The 19,385-nt window shown below is 38.7% G+C and overlaps 1 protein-coding gene and 1 non-coding gene across 2 annotated transcripts in view; both read right to left on the bottom strand.

Annotated features, from left to right (window-relative positions):
* Positions 1-8,631, bottom strand: part of LOC108051247 (calbindin-32) — a 29,608-nt gene extending 20,977 nt beyond the window's left edge. The window contains exon 1 of the mRNA XM_044456523.1: positions 8,457-8,631. The gene's annotated coding sequence lies outside the window, so the exon portion shown is untranslated. The remainder of the gene's footprint in view (positions 1-8,456) is intronic.
* Positions 8,632-15,126: 6,495 nt separating this feature from the next.
* Trnag-gcc lies at positions 15,127-15,197 on the bottom strand. Its single transcript has one exon. It is a non-coding gene; the product is annotated as a tRNA-Gly (tRNA).
* Between the last annotated feature and the right edge of the window lie 4,188 nt (positions 15,198-19,385).

Raw genomic sequence — 19,385 nt, forward strand, 5'->3', positions numbered from 1 at the left:
ACGTGGTTAGCAGGAAAAATTAAACGGAAAGCATTAAACGCCTCTATTGTCCAACAAAATAAAAAAATCTATATGCAAAATGGAAAGAAAAGCAAACTCCAATTGCAGCTGTCTTTTTCAGCCGTATTCTCTACAATTTAAAAAGGCTTAAATAAAGCCAAGAAAACCAGCTGTCAAAGATATCATTTGAGTCTGGGATAGAAACGTTCAAATCTTTTCAAACAGTATTTCCCAATTGCAGTTTGTATATTCAATTCCCCTCCGCTGGGGGCCAAAACAAAATCATAAATTCATACCGAAAGTTTAAAAGTCCTATCTACCACACCGAAACAATGACCCCAGAAAACAAATATAACAATGTAAATAAATATACTTTCAGTGAAATACGTTCACCACAATTATATGTAGGTGCCTAAATTGGTCAATCTTCCCACTTTCAAACTTCGTATTCAGAAATGTATACTAAGTGTCAGTTGAAACAAACGAGAAAACTTTTTAACTGGCATTTCCAAATGGCTGCTTGAATATTCCATACTTTTCAAGCCTAGGGCCAAGCAAATTAAATCAATAAAACAACAATAAAGCAGAAACAAGCAATGAAGTTCTGCAGATAAAAAGTTCCTGCCACGAAACCGAAGCAGAGAGTCCCCAAGGAAATGAATCTACTTGGCAACTTTATATTTGAATATTCCTCCGACGAATCAATAGGGAGGCCTATTGAACGGGCCATATTTTCGGCTGAGTCAACGTCACTAATGGCCGCCTTGCATGGCAAAGTACGAGAATCGCAAGGCAGGGGAGCCTTTGGGCCAAAACGCAGATAAGCAAACCAAAACTGTCAAGCCTCGTTGGCCGCATTGCATAAGCCGCGGCTTACACTCGATTCTCAGTTCTCAGTTCTCAGTTCTCAGTTCTTGGATTTTCTCGGGCGCGTGTTCGAGTGGCCGGGAAAAGTCGGGGAAAGTCGGGCTGGGAAAGGGCTGGGAAAGCAGAACGCACGGCTTGCCACTGCTTACCTGTCAATGGGATCCGTCTGTCTGTCTGTCTGACATTGGCAGTGGCTCACAAAAGCCACCCACTTTTTAGCCACCTTCCCTATTCGCCTGACTGGTGGGCATGTCCTGACTTTAAGTGCATTAAGCTCAGTTCGCAATTTAATTTGAGTGTTTTTCTGTTTATTTTCCTCGCTCGGCGGGCTGCCATTTCCTTCGCATTTCCCCCTTTCTTTTTCCCGGGTTTCCTTGCGCTTGTTGCTGGCGTGTCTGTTATTATTTCTATTTTTAAACACTTTTGGCCCGACTGCGGTTTCTGCCAAGTTTGAATTATGCATTAGTATTTGGCATTGATTCCGCCTGATACCTGCAGTGCGGCTATATTTGGCTATAATTACCGAACTGTACTAATTTTACCATTGAAAATAATACTGAAATTACATCGACTTTAATGAGATGGGAAAACATATAGCTGGGAGTCTATTATTCATTCATTCCTTTAAGTTCCTCTATGTTGAATTAAGTATGTTATTTCCATTTTAATCCCGTTTTTTTCAGCTAAGGTAGGTTACTCTAAGCTGTAATGATAATGGTATCTTTAAGCATCCATCATTTCCTCCATCAATTTCCGTTTCCCTTAATGCTTTGTTTGATGTTCCCCTTCGGAGGTGATAAAAACCCGAGTGTGTGGCTAATAGAATCATGGCAATGTTCTAATGCACCTAAAAATGCACTTAGGTAAAAGTTGTCCAACAATGAAGGGAATCACGCCCGTCCTTCCATTAGCTTTCGCGTAATAGGAAATATCCTGTTTACTACCTGACCATAATTTTTCCACTTTTAATGCACTTTCCTTGCCTTTGGCCCTGGGTGAAGCAGTTGTTAAACTAGAAGAGCGCTTTTCCGAATAGCCGAAACCCTTACTCTTGTAGCCGTATAAGTTTAAGTGTCAGCCAAAGTCGTATTCATAAATTATAATATGGAAAACTCCCACACATCTGACATTGAAACATGAGCGGACTGAACCGACAGACAGTCCGCTGCAAAGTGAATTCAAGTGCAAGGGACCTGAGGCTCGGGCCCCAGAACTGCAGGCTGAATTCAAATAAATTGCTGACTGAACAAATGAATGACTGACTGACTGACTGACTGACTGACTAACTGACTGACTGACAGAAAGTTTGCCCAAGTTTTTTGTACAGAGAAGGTTAAAAATATTAACATTGGGCTGAGTGCATTTTTAGTTGCGAAAAAATATAATTAGAAATATAAATATTTTTCTCAAAACAGCTAAGGAACCTCTTACATTTAATGAACTTTAAAAGCTATTTTAATTATATGTTTAAATATAGAAAATGAAAAATATATTTGACCTAGAACTAACTTTAAGCCAATTTAAATTAAAACAAATATTTAGATGTAGTTATATTTGATGGAATAGAATTGTTATCATATTTATACCAGATTATATATTTCCGTGATAAAACGGTATGCCAATCTGCTTGGACCTAAAGTAACGTCTATTCTGGACCACCGACTGCACTATAAAAATCTCTGTTTCTCTAATTTCGGAGGGACCACTGTGTTTAGCATTTGGAATGTAAAACACAAGGTGCTCCGCATTGTGTGCACGTGGGTGTACTTTGGCTTGGTTCTTTGTTTTTCTTATGTGTTTGAGTGCAAGGGTTACGGCACTCACCCTCGAGAGCCTGCATTTTTCGCGGCATAATAAACTTAGCCTTGGTTCGGGCCACTTTGGGCCACCGAATGGCTTCACAAGGCCCAAACGACGGCGTTTGACATTGACATTTGCTTGGCGTGCCCCGAGAAATATGTTTACTTATGCAGGGATGGCTATAAAAAGGAACGCCCATCAGTTAATCCCATGAGCCGGTTATTAAACTGCAGCCCCAGCATTGATTTGCGTGTCCGCCCAACAAAGCCGGAGATTTATCCCAAACGGCTTAGGCCGGACACAAAAGATCGGGCTGGTAAAGGTTTAATTTATGGCCCAAAGTCCAGTGGACAATTTGCAAAAGGACCGACAAGGAAAACAGCTTAATTTATTGCATTACGGTTTATTTCGTTTGGCCCGAAGAAATTGGCAGGAGGAGGGTTGCGGAGGCATCATAAAAATGGAGTTAAAAATTTAAATGCCAATTTGCTAGGTCATCGCAGACCAGATGATTGCGTGCTAAAGCACGATGGATATTACGGGATGAGAGATAAAATCGAGGGGGAAATAAACTGATACATAGTGCAAATAAAGACAGAGAACTTGTCGCTGATTTATGGTCCGAGTTCCCCGATTTATGGGGTGCAAAAATAAGTTTTAATTGCCAAAAGTGGTCATTTCAATTGGCATAATTATAATTCACACGATCAGCTCTTCGCCTTTTCCCAGGGAACTCGCTTAATTGAATAGTTTATGGCTTTTGATTTTAATAAATTGCTTTATTTATTTTTCCTTCCTCTGCCGCGGCGAGCGATTTAGTAGGAAGCTTCTGATGTTGATTTATGTACTTTGCATTGGAGATGCCTCTTCCTCCGGACTCGGCTCTTTGTAAACAATTATAGAAATTATAGAACGCCGAAAGGAATTCCTTTGTAATTTACTGTCGATAATCTGCCTAATTTGTATACTCGCGTTGGAGAAGCAATTCTCTCGATTACAAGAATTGGGGGATCTTGCATCTGTTTCAGTTTGCTTCAATTTGCTCGAATTTTTCAATTGAAAATGCGAGTTTTTTTGTCATGCCGCGCTGGCCAAGAGTTGTTTATGATGTGTTGTTGATGTGCCTGCTGCTCGAAAGCTTTTGTGTATTTTATTTTTCATTTTTCATTTGTGTTTTTTCTTTTTCCCCCAGCGCTGCGTGCGAAAGAAAATGTGTGAAAACTCGCGGGGCAGTGGAAACTATTTTCACTTGCTTCCTTTTAGGCTAGTTGAGGTGGTGGATTACTGGTTTTTCTGGCCATTTTTTCCTGCCTGCACTTTAATTACATTCTATTGGCCACCGTGGAGCCGTAATTAGCCCGGCCAGCTCTGGTTAACCATTAGAATCTGCTGAATTTATATTGAAAAATACTGTACCATGGGGGAAATCTAAAGAAGAATTGTTTTTTTGCATTACAACACGCTTTTTTCGTTGTCCGGCGACTGCCACCCGCCGGCCTTTAGACAGTTTTAATTAAATTCCCAATGGGCGGAGCGGAAAGCGATGTCGCGCCATGGAAACTCCCCATGTGGTCCTTCTTATGGTTTGTTATTAGTCCCCGTCAGCTGTGAATTAAGCTTTCACTTCTTTAACATGCAAACCATTTCAGACTCGGATACATTGGTTTAAAAAGGCAATAAAATGTTTATAAATAGATTGGTGGTCTACACCAATAGTCTAGTATGTGACATTTAAAGTTGATATAACTTTTCAAAGGAATCACTTTTAACGATGGTCTACACAGCGTATACGTAATATTTATAATAATGGTCTGCACTGCGTATACGTAATATTTATTGGTGACATTTAAATTGATTTACAAAACAATTGAAAAGCTTATTTTACTTGATATATTAAAATATAAATACAGCTGTGTTAAAATAATATATTTAACAAATCTGTTTTAAACAAATTTATAAGTTATGTATAGGTCTTTTGTACTAATTTTCTAAGGAATTTACTATTAATGGAGTGAACCAATTTAAAGAGGGCAATTTCGCTTAATAAATGCTTATATAAAAATATAATAAATAGCAATAAAATTATTATTGAACCTTTAAAACAATGTGATACAACAAATTGATAAACAGTCTTTGTCAAACAAATTGGAATACAGGCATGTCGTAATGGATCTGCCAGTCACTCAATTTTGAAAATTGTCACTGGAGCCGAAAAATGACAGTTGTGAGGGTCAGAAAGGGTTCAAAAATCACAAGCTATAAATAACAAAAAAGAGTGTGGAGTCCCGGGAATCCATATCAAAATTTTTAAGAAGGCGGACTGGCGAAAAATGCGAGTTCGCTCAATTACCGAAATTGCATATGCACAACCTGTTAAAAGTGTGATAAAGAACCGACAAAATAAAAGCTTGGAAATGAGAACCGGACAAACAAGCAAGAAATTCACCCAAAAAATGCGTCATATGTTTTTCTTTACCATATTCTTTAGTTTTTCATGGAATTCAGGAAAAAGCAGAGCCATAAAAAGATCACAATAAATGGACACTGCGCTTGTAGTGGCTGATACATATATGTATGTATATTTCCCGCACATCAATATTTACTTTACCGCTTTTAAAAGGCTTCCTTTATGTTCATTCAGTTTGGTGACGCAACGCATAATTGCTGCCGAAAAACCTCAAGTGATGATGTAAATATTTACATAGCTAATAGAAGCCACTTTTTACGCTCCTTGTGCGTAAATAATAATCGAGAAATAATAATAATAATAATAAATAACAATGGTATTCGGGCCAAGAGCTGTAATTAACCAGCTGGAAGTCGGCGTGCGGAAAGATTTCAGGCTCGAGTCAATACGGAGAAATGTGAAAAACAACAAGAGGAAAATTATGCTGATTGCCGTGGGATCTCCTCCACTTCTTGGTCTGTTTGCTCGGTCAAAATACATATTTGACAGGCCCTGCGGGGTTTTCAAGCACCGCCAGAAGTTTTCCACAAAAACGCCCCCGTAATTAGAATAATTATTACCGCTAGGCGCAAATGTTTTTTAATGGCTCTTTCACTCCTTGACATTGTTCAACGATAATTACGGCCAATACCTGTGGGGCCCAAAATGTTTAAGAAAAGAGTGTGTCCTGGGTCTTAAGTGCTGGAAGTAATAGCACTTAACTGCCGGAAATGTTACGGTTAAGAACGACGGAAGAACAAGGAAAATTGGATAGGTTATAACAAGGCCCTTAAAGGTCTGTTAGGTTCAAGCAATATAAACACTGAAAATATCACAAAATGTATGAACAAGTTTGACTTGGAATAATGCAATTCCAAAAATCAAATACAATAACAAACTATTTTTGCTAACCAAATTGGTTTTAGGAATTTTCCAATATAATTCTGAAAGTCGATATCCAAATCGCATTAGTTCCAAGCATTCTGAAAACCACGCAGTTTCAAATCAAAATATACCAAAATTAATACTCAGTAAAGTTGATTTCTTTGAAACAAAAAAATAATTACCGGAAGCTTTGTTTCACGAATTTTTCCCCAGTAACTGAACGTCTCAGAGGCCATATTTATGTTGGCAAGGGAAAGATTACATCATTGTTTTCATTTTATATTCCAGAGCCCACACAATTTGAATCGCAAATAGCCCATCAATCTTGCTGCCGCTGAATAGTGTGAAATTAATTCAAATTAATGGCAATCATTGCTCATCTCTGCGTCTGTCAAATGACGTCGCCATATTTAACCAGTGTTTGTCTTCCGCTTAATCACCCATCCTTTGGCGAATAGTCGGCTATTTATAACTCGGAATCCCACTTCCTTCCCAATGCCATTAAACGGCTGTGAAGAAGGCGGACTGAATGCAAACAAGGCCTTCATTCTTGGCTGACAAACGTATTTATTTTGATAATTCTTCGGTTCTGATATTCCTATTTATTTACGCTGCTCGAGAGCGTGCACAATTTGCACAGCTCAAATCAAGAGAAACGCAAACGAAAACATCAGCGCCTCAGATTGAAACATAAACGGAAAATTAGTCATTTTAATGATTCGAACATGCAATTCTTTCGATCATTCTATTTGAAACAATGAATGTAATTGGGCAATTTGATCGAAGGAGGTCAATACGGCTCACACAAGTTACAATCGGTATGCCGTCTAATTAGCCAATTTAGCACTTGGCAGACGATGCAGCTAGCCGCACTTTCAAGGGAACCCAGCAAAGGGTCGAAATATTTTTAGATATTTCTCAATTATTTCGGACAGCTTCCCTTACGTTGCCGAAAACATAAAAGGTTGCACACGCTTTCACAAGGTTTTCTTGTATCTCTTTTTACTTGCAGCCTAAATGTCATAATTCTTCATAATTGTTTATACATTTTTCTTTAAGATTCTAATTAAGATCAATGTAAAGAAAATGGATTATGTTAGATCATTTAAATTTAAAATAACTGACTGAAATTTTTAAATAATTCAGAATTCAAAATAAGTGACTGAAATTTCTTCAACATTTTTGTTTAATGCCACACATGGATATTGTCCTGAAGCAAAAGAAAAGAAAATTCTTAGGAAATTGGATTCCTAGACTCTCTAGTCAGTAGTTTCATAAGGGAATCTTATTCTTTACGAAGGGTATTCGTATCTGCGGCGACTTGAAGACGTGTCCTTGATTCTGGCATAATTCTCAATTTGCTTTATTATATTGTGCTGCATACATTCAGGCGACGGCAGCGTCGGCGAATGCATGAGATTTCCACTGGGGGAGATTTATGAATGAGCATAAATTAGGGGGACTCGTAAATGTTGGCACGCAGCCCCAAATGCCATTGCCACAGTGTAGTGTACTGTGGCCCATTACCGGACCATTCCAACCCGATCCCCGTTCATTATTTGCCTCATGGTGTTTAATTTTGCGTATGAATAGGCAAAGTCAAGGACACAAAACGATGGCGGCGACGGCATTTCACTGTCAACTTCTGCGGCTGCCATTCGGCATACCAATGAGCCCAGCCCTTTCTCTTAATTGAATGCGGCCCTTCGAAAAATTATCACAAAAAGGCCTACCCAAAAGGTCCCCTCACAATGTCAGCTATTTGACACGCTTTAAGCTGTCAGCGGGCTGAATATAAATGCCACAACATTTTTTCCCTGTTGCTCTTTTTTTCGGCCGACCTCTTCAAACCAATTTTCCACCTCGCTCGAAAGCCATTGCAAATTGGGAATATTTTTAAGTCGGAAAATCTGCGACGAGTCTGTCGGCTCTGGATTTTGCTAGCTTAGGCTAGTTTAGACCAGATTTAAAAGGCTTTCAGCATAAATTATAAAATTTAAATAATATGATTGCAAATCTGTTTGGAAAAACCTCAGCAATCCTAATCCCTAAAAGGTCGTTTATAAATATTGAACAGCTTATAAAAGCGATTGCCCGATAAAATGTAGTGCTTTTGAATATAGAAGACTAAATTATGTTGCTTTTGTAAATACTTTTGAGCCTAAAATAATGCAGGCCCTTGAATTTTCACATATTAAAAATTTTATTAAATTTTTTTATAGTTTCAATGAATTTTAAATAAATATTTCTTACTAAAACATTTTTTTTTGGTGATCGTAATTAATCTTGTTGTTGGAAACAACATCTTTTTTAAATCGAAGAGTTTATATTATTTTCTTTGGTTTAGATTATGGTCCTTTAAAAAGAATAACGAATCGCATGCAACTGAACTCTGGTTTTCAATTCGAGTGTGTTTATCCCCTTAAAAATGTATCTAATATAAATTCGGCATATTTACATTTTTTACTGCTGCTTGCTTTTGGAATTTGTGAAATTCCAAAAATTAAAATTCACTTTGCTAGACCGTTTTAAAAGGTGATTTGCGATTTGGAAAATATTTGAAAACGCACGCGACGATGGCCGTTGGTAAATACTTTCCGGGAGATTTCTTTGGAGAACCGTTAGCGCCTAGAATCCTTTGCAGACTGTTTCGGTTGTGGCCAGGTCTTTTGCTTTTATCAAAGTGGAAAACTCAACTCGGAGAGCGTGTAGAAGAGAGCCAAGTGGCGTTTACCCGGGGCCAAATCGAGCGTAGGCGCCGTGTTGCTGCCACATTGGCAGCATGTTGCTGGCAACAAACTGTTGAATTGTTTTTCTTTTTGGCCTGCGATTTCCTGGGCTTTTCTTCCCTGTGGTTTCGGCCCGGCCCGAAGTTCTTTTCATGGCTACGCCAGAATTTGGCTTACTTTTTGTGATATGCCTATTTCAAAGAGAACTTTTCGCCAGCTTTTGCAGTTATCTACAAAGCATCATAAATATAAATACATATGGAAATGATTTCCGGCCATGTTTTCCCCTCATTTGTGGGTGGCTGGGTGGCGATGGGTGGCGATGGGTGGCGCAGGGCTTAATTGTAGTTCCCCCAGGGCCTTTTGACTTTCAATGTTTTATCTGCATGCCATATTATAATTCACTAGGAACGAGCTTCCTTCGGCTGCCCTTCGGGCGCAGTGCGTGTGAGTGGGTGGGTGGGTGTTTAGGCATAGGTTTTCTTTCTCCTTCCCCCTTTCCCTTTTTCCTTTTCTTTTCCCATTTTCCTCGCCAGGCAATGTCAAGTGTTACTCATGCATGGTCGCCGAGCTTTTCCCCGCATTTCTCCCCTAAAATCCACCTGGTTTTCTGCTCGCGTGCTGCTCATTCATTATTCATCTTTTACTTTTTACTTTCTGCCTTTCTTCGTTTTCTATTATACACATGTATGTTTTGTGAGGACTACAATTGTGCAAGGATTTATGTCCAAACCTTTAAAGTTAATTGTTATGACTCTGGAAAGGTTTTCTGTTTGACCGAAACGAAAACTAAGAGTGTTTATTAATCATACGCCCCATGTACGCCATTGTGTGTCTTGTTTGTTTTCTAATCTACGGGTCATATCAAAGGGACAGGACTCGGTCCATTATGCAATTGCTACTGGGCCTCGAGTGGCAGCTCCCAGAACTTTGGAGCTTAATTTGAAAGGTAAATACAAAGGTGAACTTTAAGGCTGGCAGAGACTTAATTCAGAAGGGAAAATTTAAAGCTGTCTGGGAAGAAAATGATTTGAATTTTATATATTTATAAAATGTAATATATATTGCTTACATTTCCCTTTAATTTAATTACGATGTACTCCTCTAAAAACATTATTCCTTTTGTGTATTTAGGCATCTAGTTTCCAGTTTCCAAGAATTCCACTTAATCCAAGACGTGTTTATCTAAATGTAAAACAACTTGACTCCCACATATGTGACTTTTACACTTTGCCTCCTAAATTACCAGATGCTGTAACGCAAGAAGCACAATCTGTGAAACCGCGAAAGCAATCTCATTAGAAATCTCTGTGAAATCCCAGCATTAGCAACTCGGCTCATGAAAGTTGGCCATAAATTTTCCCTACTAATGCGCCGCTTATCACTCAACTGACGAAGGCTAAGAAGCTTTCGCAGGGCCATCGGACTTACAGGGAAAAATTCAAAACAAAGGAAATCATGTGTTTGTTTATTTTGTTCCATTAAAATAATTAAATACCAAATAAATGTGCGCATAGAACAGCAGACCCAAAAAACTCAAAAATAGATTTTAAATAAGTGCCCCAAACATGTGCATAGCCTGAGTTTTTTTTTCACCAAAAGTCTTTGTTTATATTGCTTAATTGGAAGTATTTTTCTGCTTCATAGGTTTAGTTTTTTTATTTAGCTTGGTTTGTTTTTATTATACAGAAAGTAAAGCACATTTTCAATATTGAAAATGTGTAAATTTGTTAATGGGATTTTGCGGGGTCGCATGAATAAAACATTAACCGAATAAAATGTAAAAACGAAATAAAAGAAATTCAAAAAATTTGCCATGCAAATATGTGTATACCGAAGGCAGGCTGGGGAATCACCACGGCATTGGTAATGGTTACCACTTCAAATGCAGCCACAGGCCGCCTCAAATAAATTTTCAAAATTTATCGTGCCCCATACACACACGCTCGCCCCAAAAAAGAGCAAATATTTGCGAAAAAAGTTGGAGATTTTTAAGTTTGGGGTGGTTCTGAAGAGTGATTTTCCTTTTGAGGCACTTAATTTATTGGCATATTCCTTAGGATTGGTAGCATTTTTGCTTTTCACTGTGTTGTATGTATTTTCTTAGTGGCAAATTCGGCCACTTTTTATTTCGGGAACGCTTTCGTGATTGCGATGGAAAACTTTTTATGCAGGCACAATACAATCCCCTTGAATGTGTCTGCCGATATTTTTTCGGTAGTCTGGATTTGTTTTTGTTACTCTAAAGGGGGGTACTTGAGTTATCAAATCAAACTGAAGTTCTATTTGGATTTATTAGGTGAATGATAACTATACTTTAATTAATTTTGTTTAAGAGGGACCTAATTAAAGTTTATATTAACATTGTGATGTATTAGTTACCAAATTATAACGCCATAATTGACTTGTATAAATCTGATACTCAGCAGTAGAGTGTCCTCGGGTTCGGCTTACATTGAACAGACTCCTCCGATTCTTTTGTATTCAACTCGCCATCTTATCAGCATCGGGAAAGCGTATTATATAGTATATACATAGTGTGGGAGGGAGAGAGTGGCGTGGGCGAAAGGGAAAGCAGATTGTGCGGCAGCCGCCCTATAGCTTTATTTATTTCTGTTTACATTGCATTATACATCCTGCAATCAAAAGGACAAAAAGAAACACAATCACCAAAATCAAATTCAGCTTAATTAATTCAAAGTGCAAACATCTAGGAAAAGTCGAGGGGCCGAAACAGAAGGATGAGTAATAGGCAAATCGTGATATCTGGGCAAATTACCTTGGACCCTCGATGGGATTAGGCAGATTGTGGATGTGCCACGCCCCCAATTGTGTAGTTTCAAGTGGTTCGTGCGCCGACTTAGTCGCTGCTTAAGATAATTGCCTTGCTTAATTAGTTGTCCTTTGTGTGAGGGCCCTGGCGATAATTATAAATTAATGCCATTGACAGGGAGGATAATGAATCTAATGGCAGGCGATGCTCTGTGAAATTGAAACGAATTCGTCGGCCAGTTTTGGCATTTTGTAATTGAACGCGTTCGACACGCAGTGAACAGCCGGGAAAAGCCTGCATAAATCAAAACATTTTCCCTCATTCAGTCGGTCGTGAAAATGCCTGCCATCTTTTAGGCGAAAATTGTGTGCGTGTTTTTTTTTCCCGCTTTTTTTCACGACCGTGTGTTGACATCTGCAATTGGCTGCGGGCTGACATTTAACGCTGCACGCAATCGATGGCTTTCACCCTAGCATTTCCCCGCTTTCCGCTTTCCCTTCTGCGGGATTTCCCCTTTTTGTCGTATTTTTGGTAGCTGTTTGTATTTGTTTTTGTCCCCGGGCGATGATTGAGTGAGTGCTTTAGTCGATCGTAAATGCTGCAAGTGTGACTGCAAATATGTTGCAATTTGCAACTGGATTTGGGTCTGTAATATACTCGCCCATAAACAGAATGTCTCTTTGCAGAGTTTGTTGGCCATCGAACATTCCACAGGGCTCTATCGACAGGGAAATCAGTAAATAAATACGGGCAATGGATGTGAAATGAATTACCATATTTTTGCTTTTTGAATGTAGTTGCCAATAATGAAGGGAAAATGCCAGATGTTTCAATTACAACACTGTAATGAGTGCTTTGGGAAGTGGAACTATTTTTCACTATTTTGTAAGATTATATTAACAAATCAATAAGTCCAGCTAAACAGTAGAAAGTGTTCTAATTATTGTACATTTGATTTGAAGCATGACATTGTCTCTTTCGATAACCACATTTAAAGGACATTTGTTTCCTTTAATTAATCATACTTTTTATTCTTCCTCCAAATGACGCACTTCATTTACTTTTGATCAACCATACCATGAGAAAAGTATTCTAATTTAATCATGTCTATCCCTTAAGCTGCTTCCGTTCAACTCAGATTCTCAGATTCCCTGAATCTCAATCACAATTACAAATGGAAGCAAAAGCTGCTCTCAAATTACCATCAACTTCCCAGACATTCGACATTGATCCATTTCCCTTGTTGGTTCCTCTGCTTTTCCTTTCGCTTTTCCTCTTTCCCAGCTGGAATTTCCCCGTTCAGTTCTGCTGCATTTTACTGCTCACCATGTTTTTTGTGGTTTTTGGCACTGACGACCCATTTGGTTTTTCCTGACTGCCACAGGCTATTGGCATAGTCGGGGAAATGCAGGCCCATCTCATCCTTTCTCCTTTCACTCCTCACTTTCGGTTTAAGGATTGATTTTACACTTGTAATGGCAGTAGGATTGTATTTGCCCAAATATATTTTCCATTCTCAAGAATTGGAATTATTGGCTGTTATCGTTTCATACCCTGAAAATTATAGTTTATAATTGCTTGCGGCACTTATGATATACTGACTAAAATGACACTTTTGGAGTCCCTGTCTAAAACTTAAAACTTAAAAAACTTAAATCTTAATAATGTCACCTGTCCAATGCCAATGAAGTTTGTACGCAACGGAATTAAAGCAGCTTATTTTCAATGCTTCTTTTTTGCGGGGACTGACGTTCAGTATTTTCCGTGACGATTCCGTGTCCAATTATACGATGCACCTGACTAAACTGGCTTTAACACTACGTATTTAGTTAATTATCTTTCCAATTTGCAGCGGAAATGAGAAGTGACGTGGCCTCGACTCGTCTAGAAAAGTGGATCATTCGATCATCAGCTGATCATTCAAACTAGGCTTGATGGGCGATATTATACGAGTATCGAATATCGAAAGGCGCGTAAAACAAAATTTTGAATTTTGATGGATGAACATCTAACTCACCAAGGCAACAATTATATGGCGTAAGTTAGATATAGTAACTCTAACGTTAGAAAATTGTAGTTTTACAAACACAAATTTTATTGGAAAATAATAAATTCTATTACTGGAAATTGTATGGTCCAGTTTTAGCCACACTAAGCTCCTGAAATATCTGTAGTGCCAAAGAGGACGAAGTACTTAAAGATGATCCCACAATGTCCTGAAAAAGCCTGTATAGCTTAGATGTGGTAAGTAAATTAACAATGGTCAACAAAGGGCTTTGGAAGCCAGAGATTTCTCCCTTATTGAGTTGATGTAGGGTTGGATTATATGGCATAATGCAACAGTGATTTCATTGTGATGGAGCCAAATGAAATGTTGCTTCGTTAACTTTGGATAGACGAAGCAAATTTCCTTTTCGCCCCACCCAGCTCATGACTCAAAACAAACTGCAGCTCATTATCACGCCCACCCCACACCCCTCGTGTGTGCCACGCCCTCTGCCACCACTGACGCCCCTTTCAATTTGGCCGCCCGGGTTGCATGCTTCGTTTTGGTAAATTGCTGGCACTTAATATGCCATGAGAGCCAAATAAAATTGGCAGTAAGAACGAAGCAGCAACAGTTGAAGGATTAATTCAATAAGAATAAATTCGCAAAATAAGGGATTAGGATGCTCAGTGGAGATGGTTTCTTTCGCACGTCTTAATCCAGCAAATTTGTGCAACTTAAAGCGTTGCCACCACGTCGTATGTGTAATATCCGCGTAAAGTGTAATTTGGAAGCGGGTGTGCGAGTTTTCCGGCGCCCTAGTTGGTTTCTCATCATCACATGCACGTGTGCCAGGATGTTGGATCCTAAATATTTATGCCAGTGCCGAAGGAATGCGTCCTCCCCGCTTTTCTCCCTGATAATGCCGATGTTCATGTGGCAGCCACACGAAATTCTTACTCAAATATTTACAGACAGCAAGTGTATGTGAGCGGTTAATGTGCCAACTTTTCCATTGCATCTTGAAGGGCTTTTGCATAATTATTCAATTTTTGCAAAGTTACAAAGTTTTCGATAATTTACAAGTTCGCGGGCAATCGATGAAAAGTTTTCCCGCTTGATGGAAACTCTGCATTATTCTTTTTCGTTACTTTTCATTACTCTTAAGTGAGTGCACTTGCTGAATAATGAATACATTTAATCCCCGTCGCGCAGCTTAAAGCATAATTTAAAATGATAAGTGAGAAACTGTTGAATGGCCAACATGGCGTATGATTAATAGAACGATAAAGCAACTTAATCACGCCCAAGCCCGCCCACTATTCTAGCTCGCCTCCCGCACTGCTAATTTGAGCACTCTACCGTCCAACTCTTCTATTTGTTTTCGACCAGCACTCGGGGCGTATGAGTAATCTAGCTTTCATGTAGCAAATCACATAAAAATTGATGGATTTTTGTATGCCATTTGCCTAAACACAAAATATAAACGATTTTTAATAATATTCATTCAGATTAATGGTGATGGCCCCGGGCTAGACTACTTTATTTTCATGGGTGTTTCGGTTTTTGGCCAGAACTGGCATAGGTTAAGAGAAATAAAAAATAATTTCACATAAAATGAAATTCAAAAAAATCTTTATGCATCGGCCGGGAATCGAACCCGGGCCGCCCGCGTGGCAGGCGAGCATTCTACCACTGAACCACCGATGCTTCTTGATATCTGATTTTCCAATATATTTGAAGTTGATTGTAAGATTTATATACGAAATAAATAAAAAAAATTTTGAGGAAACTAATATTCGTAAATTATTGTCTTATCAACACAACTTAATTAATATTTATAATGGTCTAGGAAAATGTATTATACTTAGTGATTATTTATATGTATGATTTGAAGATTTTTAAATTGATTAAATTTTTGTTTTTTTTCCAAGTCATAAATTTAATAATTTTTTAAAGAGCAGCAGCTATAGATTGTTTCAGACCTTCAAAAAAATATATATTTTATATTTCAACAGAGAGTATATAAATATTCGTACTTTATAGATGTGTCTGCCAAAGTTCCGGTCAACATTATTCTTTAATTTCGCCATAAATTGCTTTCAAAATATTGTTTATATTTATAAAATGTGTAGCCATAACAAAATAATGATTTTTCGGATAATTTTATTGTGCCAGGAATTTAATAGACACAAAAACCCCAAAAACAAAAGTCAATCAATTGCGTGGGCGGGCAAATTGAAAAGGTGGGAAGTGGATGAATGGATGGATTGATGGCTTGAGCAATGGCTGCGGGAATATCTCATTTACTAGTTTATTGAGCACTTTACTAGGGAAATGACTTCACTCTGTCGGTGGCTGATGAAATGCGTATTTTGTTTTGGGGGGCTCGATCCAGAGTTTTCACACTGGCCACCCCCAGTGGAAAACTTGGCCTCCATTTTCAGTGGCCAATTAAAAGCTTAGGGCCGCCCTACCATCTCCCCATTCCCCGCTGACCACTTGTGGGGCTCATAAAATATGCACGGACAGGCGGCAGTTATCCTTGGAGTCCTGCCTGCCACTCCTGCCCCTGGACTTTCTCCTAGTTCATTGTTTGTTTTTCCGGGTGCCTGTTTGAGGATTATGTGAAATTTTTGCCGCTTTCAGTTCGCATTTACATGAACAAACTGGGGCTTTCTAATCGGAAGCAGAAATGTGGGAGTATTTCCATGGAAAGTTTTCTGATTTCTGCTTAAGTCCTCCTGGCTCCTATATTTTTTAATTGAATTCCTTAAGTACTTTAAGCATTTTCAGGAAGATTTCCTGAATCAAGGCGCTTCAAACAAATGCTCGCAAAAAGTAATTATCTCAATTAACATATATCCCTGACCACATTCTATTTTCAATTTATGAGCACCAAAAGAATAAATCCCTAACAATTACCAAATAAATTTCCTTTAATATATTTACATATGGCGCGGTTCCGCGGTATTCACAGATAAATAAATAAGGCTCCTGTATTGGTTTCAATTAAATGTAATGCGCTTTGCCATTTTGCTGAATTTCTGATTGCTTAACATTGTGGAAGATTATAATGACTCTCTCGCTTAAACTCATGTGGCAATAAAGGTTGGGTTTATTCACGTCCTTTATCACCTTTTCAATTTGTGTTTTAAATCTCCTTTGATTATGTTTGGTTCAGTGACAATTGAACAAAACTCAGTGCGAATTTAAAGTGTTTATTAGTGACCCAGTTTCTGTCTTTGACTTTGTATGTTAAATCTTTTTTTCTAGATCCATATTTTTAACTTGTTTCAACCTGATTCTATATTGAATCTAATCACCATTATAAATAGAACAAAACTGTTGAGAAATACAATATTTGTGTAAGTCTTAATAGAAGAGTGATTAGCAATAATCCAATTTAAATTTCAGCTTTAAGTGTCCTATTTGATTCGAGTGCGCCATATCTTTTGGACAATTACAGCGCACCACGTGTCACAGGTCATTAGTGATTTATTGCTCCGTCGACCAGGACGTGGATGTCAAGTACAGCGGTGCAGGTCAATTAAGCTGTCGACTTTAGAGCATTAATTTGGAGTTACCCGCGTAATGGATGAGAACCGAAACAAAAGTATCCACCTGAACTTGCTCGAAACAATGAACAATGATTTAGTGCTAAGGACTGTTATTACCTGCCTATTTCCAGTTAATTTGCTTATGCATAGCTCGTTACCTCCTTCTAGCCTGCAGTCACTCTGAAATTGTTTAACAAGCACTTTGCGTCTGCACTGTTATTATTATGGTGATTGTCATTGCGATTGTTGTGGCTGGCTTTGTCTTACCCGCAGCATATTTACATTTGCGTGTATTTTTAGCCAAGGACGAGACAAGGACAATAGCCCGGCTGCATTCTAAAATATCTCAATCCAGCGCATTTCGCATTCATGACGTTCTGTTATTGCCCCCAGTATCTGCGAATGTACATCTCCACACGACGTCTCCACAAGGACACTGGGGAATTTGAAAAGCAAGCCAAGGATGCTGGGATGCTGCGAGCGCAATCAGAAAATTGCATTTCACTCATCTCGGGGAGTCCGAAAACTCGTTAGTCCCGCTAACTTGGCCAATTGTCGGCCTATTAGCTGCCGGGCCAACTTCATAAGCCACTCCCGTCTGTTTGTCCAACAACTTTGTTTGCAGTTCCACCCATGAGCGGCATGGCTGGAGCCGAACTGCCTCTGATGTCTACATTTTGCAGTTATTTATCACCTCTTACACTCGGGTCACGCAAGCCCCTGAGTTTCCCATTTCCCAGGCATTTTCCTCTCCCGTCTGCCTGCATGTTTTTGGCCCAAATGAAGCGAAAACAAGTTAGCAGTGGGGGTATGCGAAAAGTCAACTGCGAGCAAAAATAGGAAAGTATAGCCAAACACGTAGGCTTGTATACTCTTTCTTAGTAAAGTAAAGTTTTCAATACTCTGCTTGAATGTCAGAAACACAATGGCCTTAATGACAATTAAATGATACCAACTTCGAGGCCTTCAGCGAAATGAACGTCGAGATAACTTCAAAATGCCTGCTAAATAAAACATACAAACATTTTATGGGTCAAAATGTTTCAAACTTTTTGGCCCAATGATAAGACCCTCTGCAAGCGCAATAAAGTCATGTGCACGTGCTTATAAACAATTATTTATGCAGAAAGTGAAAAGGGGAAAATATTAACCCCACACACAGAGTGACAGGATGGGTCGTGACAATGATAAGGCACTGTAAGTGGTAAATGTCATGAAATAAATTCAGAGGGGCTCATTTCCGGCATATTCGTGTCCCCTTTCAGAATTGATCGCACCCGAAGAAGTGGCAATGTTCGGCAATTGTCTTAATTCAATTTAAGGCAAACGAAAATCCATCAACCTTGCCTGATTTATGACGAAGTTTGGAAGGCATTGCAATGGTCGTAAATAAACTGGGGAATTGTTTTATGCATGTGCAATCAACTATTTGATTTGCATTGTCTTGTTCGAGTCTCGTAACTTGCCTTGCCAAATTCGATTCCTTTCTCGCCACAGCGACTGACAGCGGATGTCTGCGGACTGACACCGAACATCCTTGGGCCAGGGAAAATTTAGCTTGTCGGGCCTCATCATCATCACCATCATCATAAAAAAGAAGCTCGAACTTTGACACAAAACTTGGTTGCTGTTTTCTTGTGCCCGCTCCTCCAAATAAAAATGAACAACAGGCTGAATTTTATTCGTGTTTCCTTCGGCCCCTTCTCCTTTGCATATTATTTAAATAATAAATGAGTTTTTGACAGTCGCAGTGAGAAAGTGAGCTGGCTTTTTGCTGGTGGGTGGGTTTTCCGGGTCTTTTTTGGGGGTGGGGTGTTAGCCGACAAGTGAAGGAATTGCTCTTGTTCCGTTCCGTTTCGTTTATTCGCTTCAGATACTCGCTCACAACACTATGTTGCCAGAAATAAATAAATCTCTTTAATGTACCCGCCAAACAGCGCTGGCAATTCCGCGTTTTTCCGACAGATCTGCCAAAACGGAGTTGTCACGAAATAGAGCCGAATTCGGAAATTTCTTTAATTCTCCAAGAAATATTTAAATTCCAATTATGTATTATTTTGAAAGTCAATTACGTAAGCCACCAAAATAAGTTTGAATTAAGGAGATTTTACCTTGTTTATAAATGCAAGTATATACTTTTAGCACTAGATATAAGATAATGTAACGAGAGTTGAACTGCAGTTTTCAAAACGTTTTTAAAAATATTTTTTGTAATAAAGAAAAAAATCACAAAAATAGATAATAATATTTCTAACACATTTTCTTTTTAACAAGCTTTCTATTTGCCCGCTTTTAATTCCCTCTTCGAAATAGAAACTAGGCAGCACTAGGATGCCGG

Source organism: Drosophila rhopaloa, unplaced genomic scaffold (assembly GCF_018152115.1).
Source record: "Drosophila rhopaloa isolate 14029-0021.01 unplaced genomic scaffold, ASM1815211v1 contig_115, whole genome shotgun sequence".
Lineage (NCBI taxonomy): Eukaryota > Metazoa > Arthropoda > Insecta > Diptera > Drosophilidae > Drosophila > Drosophila rhopaloa.